General features: G+C 47.2%; 1 protein-coding gene across 1 annotated transcript in view; it reads right to left on the reverse strand.

The window, feature by feature from the left end:
* The window catches only part of AKT3 (AKT serine/threonine kinase 3), a 311,247-nt gene extending 310,857 nt beyond the window's left edge, over positions 1 to 390 (reverse strand). Inside the window, exon 1 of the mRNA XM_035010957.1 lies at positions 373 to 390. The gene's annotated coding sequence lies outside the window, so the exon portion shown is untranslated. The remainder of the gene's footprint in view (positions 1 to 372) is intronic.
* Positions 391 to 11,206: the final 10,816 nt, after the last annotated feature.

Consider the following 11,206-nt stretch of genomic DNA (forward strand, 5'->3'; position numbering starts at 1 on the left):
GGCGGGGAGCGGGAGCTGCGCAGGGACCGAAGGCGCCAGGGCCGGGGCAGCGCAGACGCGGCCGGTACCGCTAGGCCGGGAACACCCTCCCCGGCCCCCCGCGCGCCGCCGCCCCCCAGCTTCCCCCGGAAAGTGAAGGGGTGCCGGTGTCAGCGGCGCCGGGCATCCCCCGGCCTCCCCACCCACACCCACACCCGAGCCTCCGGTGACCCGGCCCCCGCCCACGCCCCCGGCGCGGTGACAACCCAGACGCCCCCGCCTCTCCCCGCCGCCGCCTCCCCCCCCCCCCGACCGAGGGAGGCCCGGGGCCGGGGGCCCGGAGGGAGCGGAGGCCAGGCGGGGAGGGGGCGAGCGGGGGGCGGTGGCTGTTACCTGCAAAGGCGGCGGCGGCGGCGGCGGCGGCGGCGGCCCCGCAGCTGCTCGGGCGGCGGCGGAGGATGGAGCCGGGGGGGCGGGGGGAGGAGAGGGGGCGACTCGGGGGTCCCCCCTCCCTCCTCCTCCCCTCCTGTCCTCCCCCCACCCCGCAATGCCTCTGGCCCCCCTGGAGCCCGGTGCGGCCGGCGGGAGGGCAGACGAAGGCTGCAGGGGAGGGAGGAGGGAGCCGGCCGGGCCGGGCCGCGGAGCTGGAGCGGGAGGAGGCGGCGGCGGCGGCGGCGGCGGCGGGAGGGGAGGGCGGAGGGAGGGCGGCGGCGGGGGGAGGAGGAGGCGGAGACTCTACATGGGAATCGGATATCGGCTACAAATTCAATTCATCACCAGAAAACACCGCTCGGGCGGGGGCCGGGTCACGCCGGCGAGGCGGCGGCGGGCGGAGGCTCCGGGCCCCGGGGGGCGCCCGGCGCGGGTCGGGGGTCTGCGGCCTCCTCTGGGGGGCCGCGCCTCGCCGGGGGGGGGGCCCGCCGCCGCCTCCCCGCCCCCTCCTTCCTCCCTCCCCGGCCGCCGCCGCCGATCGCTTCTCGCCGCCGCCGCCGCCGCGGGGCTTGTTGTTGACTTTGAGGAAAACTCCTGACGTCAGGGGCTGGCTCTCGGCGACTGGCGGGAGCGGCTTCCCCGCGTCCCCGGCCCTGCCCGCCGCCTCTGCTCCCCTCCCTGCCGCGCCCTCGTCCGCAGGCTTCCCCGCGCCCCCCAAACCCGCGGCGCCCCGCGCCCCCTCTCCTCTCGCGAGAACATCCCCCCAGCCCGCCGGAGCCGACAGCGGGGGCAGGCGCTCCTGGGCGGGAAGTTCTGGTTCTCCCCGCGCCCTCGTGGCTCACGGCGGCCGCCGAGGCCCGCCGCCCCCCGCCGCCGCCGCCCCGCGGAAGTGGGCGGTGCCCCGGGGGGAGCTGAGCCCGAGGGCCGGGAGCCGGCCGCGAGGGCACCCCACCCTCCGCGCCCCAGGGCTCGGTCCCGAGCGCGAAGCCCTCCCCGACAGTCCCCGGAGACCTGGCCGCGCGGCCCGAGCACACCTCTCGGAAGAGCCCCCCCAGCGCACTGGTCGCTGTCGCGACCGCACGGGGCAGACGGATTGCCCGAGCATCGGAATTCACTCTTCAGATGACACCCTTTTTAGGGATACTAGTTTTCCCTGACTTTGGGGAAGCCATGATGTATTGCGTTCACTACCAAGATAACCATTGCTTTCTTTTGAAGTTCATGGCTCCTGAGAATATTTGCAGTGGAGACACTACTTGTGCAAAATGGCCACACTCTCCTCTACATCACAGTCCCTAAAGTTATAAAAGTTTATTTTTTTCTGACACCATGATTTGTCGCTTCTGGAGCACTTTGAAAAAACCCGTATTGTTTCACCACGTGGCTCTAGCCTTGTTGAGGTACCTGTTATTTCACCCAGTGCAAGATTCTTGATAATGATCCTGGCTTCTTTCTGTAGAATTCCTCCTGACATGCACTTCCTTCTCTGCTTTTCCATGTCCTGACAACACTGTGACGGTAGTCATTCTCTTATACTGTGTGTGGACAACAGTATGACACCTAAGAAGAAGAAAAAAGGGGTGAAAGGGCTATATCGATTTTCCCCCATTTGTAAGGGATGATTCTAGAACAAAATTTGCCTTTTTGAGATACACAAGCCACCCCGGAGGAAAAGTCCTCAATTGCTGCTTTTCTCCTTTCCCCATAGTTCCCAACACATCAAGAACTGATTAATAAACATAGACTGCATCCTTATACAGTTTATCAGTGCATAAAATGTACACAATTTATTCCCATAATTATCAGACCTCTAACAGTCCCTATTGGCAAAATGACTCGCTTACAGATTCCTTGCTGTAAAACACAATAATGGGTCACATTTTTATTCTATAGGAACCCAACCCACTTCTTATTTTTAAGAAAGTAGTCCCTATGACACCAGGGCTAAGAAGAGTGTCTCCAAAGCTCTTGTAAATATTTGAGAGTTGTGGCATTCTGAATTACTTATATAAATTATAAATTTATATTTTAATTTTCATTTGTTTCCAAATTTAACATCAACATATTTGTGAGAACCAAATTTGTCCTGTAAGCCATAATGCCCTGGAATATTTCTCCAAGTCTCACCATATTGTATTATATCTTTGCTGGACTAAACCATAAAATCAAGTATTGTGCAAACTACAGTGGATTATATACTCTGGGCTTCATGTATTTGAAAAATTATAAACTTTTATTTCTACTCTACTTTGCTCTTCTATAGTTTTTTTCATAAATTGCTATAATAAAATCATGTCAGCTTTTACTATAGAATTATTATTTATTATAGAACTATTATTTATTTAAATAGCATTGTTCTTTCCCTTAGACTGTGCCATCTTGAATTTGGCAGAATCTGACCTTTATGGTATGATGGTACTCCATACAGAGCATATGCTAGATTTCTCCTCCTCTTCCTTGTCAACATATCACAGTCATAAAGGGAGCAGAGCACATTTATCCATGAGAATGTCCCTCCCTAAATTTCAGGGAGAAAGCCCTCATTCTTCCTTAAGCCGGATATTCTTGGCTAACATCTCTCAGTTGTAGTAATTTATGCATCTTAAGAAAAGTCTTCACTCTTCTTGACTACCAATGACTAAATCAGATACTGAGAGCTATTTCTTAGTACTTCTCCCACTTGAAGGGAGTTACTTAAACTGGAAGGTACATTTAAAATTTCAGGACCATGCTACTTCTCTGCCTTAATAAAAGGGTATCTTGTCCCGAGGGTCTAGGATAGGACATGGCACAAAGTACACACAGAGTGTTGAATGAATGAATGAATGAATGAATGAATGAAAAATAAATCTGTACCCTGTGCACAGTTTATACAATACTTTCCTCTTGGGATGGCTTATTGGCAAGATCATGGATGCACTTGGGAGACTTGCAGACCTGAGTTCAAATCCTCTCTCAGCAGAACTTATGTCAGACAAGTTGCTTAACTTTTCTAAGCCTTAATTTCCTCCTTTGTGAACTGACAGTTACAACTACTTCAACAGCTTATTATGAGAATTAAATGTGATGAAATCTTAGACAGTATCTAAAACGTAGTGGGTGCACAGCGAGCTAAAATTCCTTTATCCTAAACATGAATAGTCATTATTGTAACACTAGCTGCTACAATAAATAAACACAAAAATCCTGATACACAACAGCAGAGGTCTATTTTTCATCCATGTAAAGTCCTGAATGCAGGCAAGTCTCCTCTAAACATTTATTCTTACAAATGCTTAGGGTCCGGGAAACCTGGGTGGCTCAGTCGGTTGGGCATCTGCCTTGGGCTCAGGTCATGATCCTGGGGTCCTGGGATCAATTCTGCTTCTCCCTCCACCTGCCGCTCCTCTACTTGGGCTCTCTCTCTCTCTCTCTGACAAATAAATAAATAAAATCTTTAAAAACAAACAAATGCTTAAGGTCCATGTTTCTTCCATGTCAGAGCTCTGACATATTCAACGCATAATCATGACATCAAGCAGGCAGAAGGGGGGAAAGCATGGACGGTTTTCAACACCTCACTTCCACTCACATTCCGTTGGTCAGAACTCTCCTCTGGAGCCACCTAAGTACAAGGCAGGCCATGAAATGGAATTAGTCTAGGCCAGAAAAGAAAAAAAAGAAATAGTTTTGATGAGCAGCCAGCCAGTTTCTGCCACAGTTGGTTTCTGAAATAACCATGTGAAAGCCACGGCTGTAATTAATGACTATTCTGATGATTAATAGAGCAATTTTCAAAAGAGCATAGTTTAAACCTAGGTGTATGTAGCAATAGTTATTAGTACAGATTGTCTTTTTCACAGATGTCCTTCTTCAGGTGTAGGTCAAATATCTGTGTTAGTAGCACGTGAGAATAGCTGAGAACAGCTATGCCACCAATCTGATGCCACGAAACTGGGATGCTTAAAGCCCTCTGGAGACCTCCCTCTTATTTCATTGTCGGATTTTCTCTCCCTCATTCATATTGTCCTTCTAAATCTGACAGCAAGGGAAGCAATCTCTGGATGTTACATGTAGTCTTTCAGGACACGGGAGTCACAGAAATTACTGACCACGGGTAAACAACTGCTCAGAACTAGAATTCATGATCTAATTCCAAAGCCACCAGCATGCATAATTATTATCCCTGGCTGTGTGGGAGAATCAAGGTAAGCAGTAAGATTAATACATATATATTGTATTCCCAGAACCCCATTTGAGGATAGAATTTTTAACCTCCTGAGGTGGCGTGCACGTCTAGCTGTTTCAGAATCTGCTCTGTGGGGACTGAACTTTTCAACAGGACAGCTCGCAGTGAAGCCACGACAGTGAATTTCCAACCCTCACCTAGATAATTACCCCAACCCTTCCTCAGTGGTCTCGGGTAAGTACAGTTCTGTTCCAGGAAGTGTCCCCATTCACTTAAAAAACAATGTCTTCTGCTAATGAAAATACCTTCAGAATCAACTGGAATGTTCAAATCTACACCTGACTCCTGCGCCCCTGCCCCCGCCCACACGACGAAGGCTTTCAATTGTTGAGTTTGTAATATGTCATTAAATAATCCTGGTTTGCTGTTTTATAGTAAGAGGAAATTCAGTCTGAGAAGTTTTCTCTTGGCCTTCAGTTACGAGATGGAACTATGGCCACTTTAAGTTGCAAACACCGTCTCAATTCAGAAATTAGATTTTAATCAAAACACTAAATTTGATTTAGAATTCAAGCCTTCTTTAGGCTGGAAGCTTGTAGTGGGAAAGCAGGCAAGCTCAGCTTCTCGGTTTCTCCATCTTGTCTTCCTCTTCCAGCCCACAAGTCAGTCCCTGGGTCAAGGGTGGAACAGTCCTCCTCCAGCGGGTTCGGTTGTAGGTCAGTTTTGCATCTTTCTGCCGGATACGCAGAACCAAGCAATGGGCTTTGCAGGCCACAGCGCAACATGACCATGCTGGGCCCCTTGTTGGAAAAGAATTACGAATTTCAAGACGGCGACCGGCGAACATTGAAGCAAGTGCCGCTCCCCGTGCGCAGGTGTGCTCAGCTCGCGCGCCATGATGCTGCCGGCGTGTGTTGCAGGCCACATCTCCAGCGGTTCTTTGGAGTCATTTCTGGGCTCCTCTAACTGCAGCCCCTATGACAACGGTGCCACCCCTCGCTCGTGATCCTTGTGACCGCTCAGCTTGTTTCCTCAGCACTGTTGGAGTCTCCCTGCTGGAGTCCCCCACCCTCGGGCAGAAGGTCTCCTAGGAGGGACTCAAGATGGCCCCAGGCCAGCTCGCTCTCTCCGCAGAGACTTTAACTGGGCCAAGGGAGATACTTATGCATCCTTCGCTCTGCAGGCCACTCTTTCTGTCTTGGTTCTGCCACAGAGGCACTTGGGGCAGCCTGCTTCCCAGTTTCCACAGAATCCCTGCATTGGAGGGAATGCACTGCAAACTCTGCAGTGAGCCCATGTAAGCCATGGAATCCCACAGCAGCCCCTGGCATGAGCTGAAGAAGCACCCCCACCCCCCCTCCCCAGTGGAGACGGTGACCTCGACTTTCCCCAGTGTAATCCCTTCAAATCTCTCTGTCGAATTTTCTCCACTATTTTATATTCCTAAAGTGAATGAGCGTGTTTCAGTCATAGAATAGACTTTGAGCTAGTTCCTTCGTAATAGTTACCTGACGTGAAATTCCCTGCTTTTTGTATCTTGGGATCTGAGTTAAAACTTCAGTTTTAAAATCTTATTAAAAGGCGTATTCTTTCTGTGGTATAAGTATTTTGTTGTTTCTTATTTAAGTATGTGCTCACATGTATAAAAATAATTATCAGCTATTACCAAAAAATATATACTAAGTTTAACACGGGTTCAAGGCACAAAGTTAATTGAAATAGTATCTTCTTTACATTTGTTTATATTTCTTTTGTTTGTTTATATTTCTGTTTGACAAAATATGTGACAAACAACACATTAGCTTTTTCATATATTGTTACCTACATTGATGATATTAAATAATTAGACTCTTGCCTTGGTTAATTTCTCAAAATTTAGCTTAAAGAATTTTAAGTTGAACGCTATGAAAGTTTCTCTCCAAAGAGCCTACAATATATAAATATGCCACAAAATCAAAATATGCAAGGACAGTTTGTACTGAGAGTTGGTCACTTGAATGAAGGTGACACTGAGTCATGAAAACCTCTGAATATGGACATGAAGCTAAAATAGATTTTTTTTAAATAGCATAAGCCTGCCTTGAGTTTTCTTTAATGTCTGTGATTGCCAAAGAGGAGTTGTCTTCCTTTGTTTTATATCAAAGTATAAACAATCTAGAAAATGATGGACTTTGCAATCAAGTATCCAAAATATATAAAGAACCGATGCAACTCAACACCCAGAAAACAAATAATCCAATTAAAAAAATGGACAGAAGACATGAGCAGATATTTCTCCAAAGAAGACATACAGATGGCTAACAGACTCATGAAAAGACAGTCAACATCACTAACTGTCAGGGAAACGCCAACCAAAACTACAATGAGATACCACCTCACACCTGTCGTAATGGCTAAAATCAACAACACAAGAAACAACAGGTGTTAGTGAGGATGTGGAGAAAAGAGAACCCTTGTGCACTCTTGGTGGGAATGCAAACTGGTGGAGACACTGTGGAAAATAGCATGGAGTTTCCTCAGAAAGTTAAAAATAGAACTACCCTACAATCCAGTAATCACACTACTGGGTATTTACCAAAAAAATACAAAAACACTAATTCAAAGGGATACATGCACCCCTATGTATATAGCAGCAGTATTTACAAAAGCCAAAATATGGAAACAGCCCAAGTGTCCAATGACTAATGAATAGATAAAGAAGATGTGGTGGATGGAATATAATGGAATATTACTCAGCCACTAAGAAGAATGAAATCTTGCCATTTGCAATGACATGGATGGAGCTAGAGAGTATAATGCTAAGCTAAATCAGTCAGTCAGAGAAAGACAAATACCATATGATTTTACTCGTACATGGAATTTAAGAAACAAAACAAATGAGCAAAGGGGAAAAAAGAAACAGACTCTTAACTATAGAGAACAAACTGATGGGAGGTGGGAAGGGGAATGGGTGAGATAGGTGATGGGGATTAGGAGTCCACTTAACCATGACCAGCAGTGAGTAATGTAGGGAAGTGTTGAATCACTATATTGCACACCTGAAACTAATATAAACTGTATGCTAACTAGACTGGAATTAAAATTATAAACTTAATTTTAAAAAAAGAAGATGATAGACTTTGGAATGGATTTTGGTGTCTAGTGTAAACTTCTTAACTTCATCTTGCTCCATTGAAAGTGTTACTGTGCGGGCGCCTGGGTGGCTCAATCGGTTGAGCTACCGACTCCTGGTTTTGGCTCACGTTGTGGTCTTGGGGTCCTCAGACTGAGCCCCACGTTGGGCTCCACAGTGGGCGCAGTCTGCTTGGGATTCTCTGCCTCTCCCTCTGCTCCTCTCCCCCACTCTCAAAAGCTCTCTCTCTCAAATAAACAAATAAATAAAATCTTAAAAAAGAAGAAAGTGCTACCATGAGCCTTGAGTATACAAAGACAGAGAATAACAATTTATAAACATGTCATGCTTGCCTATAGCAGGTCTCCTTCCACCTCTCATCTTCTGAAAAGTTTCTTCCTTGTAGATGTCTTTTCCAAATACCTGAGAAAGTCCTTGAGCTGCATGACATCTAGACGTCTTATTTATGAGCCAAACCTTCTTTAGACGATTCATAAGAAAAAACGTATAAAGAGTGAGGATAAAGACAAAGTCCCCACTTTTGTTACTCTTCATGCCCTTCCTCCTTCAAGTGAAAGATGGGTTACCATAACCTCTTTTTCTTACATCTCCAGAGTTTCAAAAAGCTTATTTGCATAAGTGCTTGTCCAGTTGTCTTCCCTGATAAAATGTTTTACACCTCAGGTCAGGACTGTTCACATTTAAACATTCCCTTCAACTTAGTTCCGTAAAAACCTGATAACTCTAAAAAGACGAAGATCTAGAGTCAGCTATGAGTACAACCCAGTGCCTACTTTCAAGAGGTTCCATCTATTGGGAGACCAATCATAAATAAGCAATGATACACAAAATATGTGTGACAATAGAAATATGTGTAAAGGGATAAAAGAGCACACATGGGAGCATTAACAATTAATGAGAGGGATTAAGTCTGGCAACCTAAAGAGAAGCTAATGACATCTTAGCTGAGCTTTAAAATGAGGTCAAAAGTTGATGGGACAGGAGGAGACATCCCAGGCAGTGAAAGGAACACGAAGAAAAGCAAGAAAGAATAACATCAGGGACTCCAGGAAAAAAAGAGGGGTGCAGACAAGGTTTTAGGGACATGAAGAAATCTGAGCTGGTCCTGAAGAATAATCATGAGAGGAAATAAGAGTGTACATTTTGGCAAGAGCAGTGGAGAAGGAGAAGAAGGAAGAATCTCCAGAGCAACTTTTGATGCAGAGTCAGGAGGATGGAGAGACCAGATGGTGGACAGAATGATGCCTAGAATTCTGTCCTCCTACCACTGGGAGGAGGGATGGTGTGTGCACACATGGTGTGTGTGTGTGTGTGTGTGTGAGAGAGAGAGAGAGAGAGAGAGAGAGAGAGAGCGCATGCATACACTGTGGTTGTTATTGCCTAGTTTGGGGAGGAGGGTTATCAAGAGGCAGGGTTATGAGGGAGAAAAGAGGGAATGAGCCATTTTGGACATGTTAAAATTGACATACACCTGTAAGACATTCAGGTAGATACAGTAATAAACACAGTCACCAATGTGATTGAGTTCTTACTCTGTGCCAAGCACTGTGCTAAGCACTCTACGGGAATTAACTGACTTAGCATTTTTGGCATTGGCGGATATAAAACTATGAAGATTAAAAGACATGGTCTGAAATTATAGGTCTGCACCAGAGTGTGGGGTGAGTGGCACCAGGCAGCCATGTGATGTTAAGAACTGAGCCTTCAGAAGTACTCACACTTGAGGACAGAAGGAGATGGAGAAAAAAATAGCCAAATGAGTAAGTAGAGAAACAGGAGAAGTTATGAAAGCCAAGGTAGGACAGAGTTTCAAAAAGGAGGCTGTATTCTCCAGTGGAAATCCTGTAGGGAAGGCAGGTAAAGGAGAAAATCTGTTAAGTCCCTTCTGACTTTTAAAACTGGGAAGTCACTGGTTGGCTTGGTGGAAGTGATCTCATGGCGAAATGGGGTTGGAAGCTTTACCCAACAGAGTTCAAGAGGACCCGGCTGCTTGAGGAGGAGGGGGTAGTGCAGTGGTGGGAGTAGGAACGAATATTTATTAAGACCTAGTATGGGGTCAGGTTGGTGCTGGCACTTTGCTTAAGGGTGACAGGATGAGATTTTGAAGTATTGACTGTTGTTTTCTTGTTTCCGATTCCCCTAACTCTTCCTCACCCTTGAGAGAGCCATAAGCTTGTTGCCTCAGGAGAGAGATGGCAGAGTGATTGATAAAGAAATGCGTCTTCTCCTGGCTTTTTAGTTTCATAAGTCTAACCTGGGGAGAAGAGAAACGACCTAGAACTTTGGTTTGGGAGAATTTTGAGGCCAAGAACAGGGCTTCACACACCCTTATGCCCTTCACACCCTAAGGCATCACACCACCACAGTCCTCCGGCCAGCTGGAGGAAGAGAATACAGGGGTGGAGGGGTGGGTTTCTGGGAAGGGCTGACCCCGTACCCTGGCCTGTGGGGCCAGCCTGAGTGGGAAAAATGAGTAAATAACCTGACAGCCTTCACAATTCCAAGATGAGGTCAGTTGTGTTTCTTTCCTTGTGAGAACCTGGGTGGAGGAAGAAAGAACCAGAGGTTGAGCTGTCCCTGTGGCTCGTGTAGGCATTCGGAGAGCTTCCTGGGGCCCAGAATGACAAGAGCAGCAACTGGATTCCTGTGTGACTAAGATTTCCGAGGCTGCGTGGCGCTCTAGGCAGACATCTGAGAGCCCCACGCTCAACTGTTATGCGGGCTCAGCAGTACAGTTCTAGCACACCAGCAAATGACAGTGAAGGGACCGAGGGACAGCTCAGCAGTAACTCTGAAGGACCAACGACCAAGGGGCAATTGAGGTGACCAATGTCTCAGAGGATGCCAGTGTGCACAGACAACCAAGACCAACAGCCCTTTCTCTCCATGAATTGGTACCACGGAAGCCATTCTCCCCATCCGCCTTCCCTCCAGAACTTCATCACAACCCCAGGCTTTCTGGAAGCTTCTAACCACCCAGCAAAATAGAGACTCAAAAAAAGAAAGAAAGTTGAGTTCTAGAAATAAAGTTACATTTCCCAAACACTTGAATTGGGGAAATTAAATTCATGCCTACCATACGTATCCTGATACCTCCTCCTCATTACAACGTCACTAAATAGGAAATGCCCTTCCCACATTACAGGGGATGAACTAGGTTCAGAGAAATTAAGGAGTTTTCTAGGCTAGCAAGAGACAAAGCCAGGACTCACCCCAAGGTCTCTCTTACCCCACAGCCAATGTTCTTTCCACCAGACCACTTTGCTCTTTCAAAAAGTTTGGCAGGGGGCGCCTGGGTGGCTCAGTCGTTAAGCATCTGCCTTCGGCTCAGGTCATGATCCTGGAGTCCTGGGATCGAGCCCCACGTCGGGCTCTCTGCTCGGCGGGAAGCCTGCTTCTCCCTCTCCCACTCCCCCTGCTGTGTTCCCTCTCTAGCTGTGTCTCTGTTAAATAAATAAATAAATAAATAAATAAATAAATAAATAAATAAATAA

This window comes from Mirounga leonina, unplaced genomic scaffold (assembly GCF_011800145.1).
Source record: "Mirounga leonina isolate KUSES-001 unplaced genomic scaffold, KU_Mleo_1.0 Mir_154, whole genome shotgun sequence".
NCBI lineage: Eukaryota > Metazoa > Chordata > Mammalia > Carnivora > Phocidae > Mirounga > Mirounga leonina.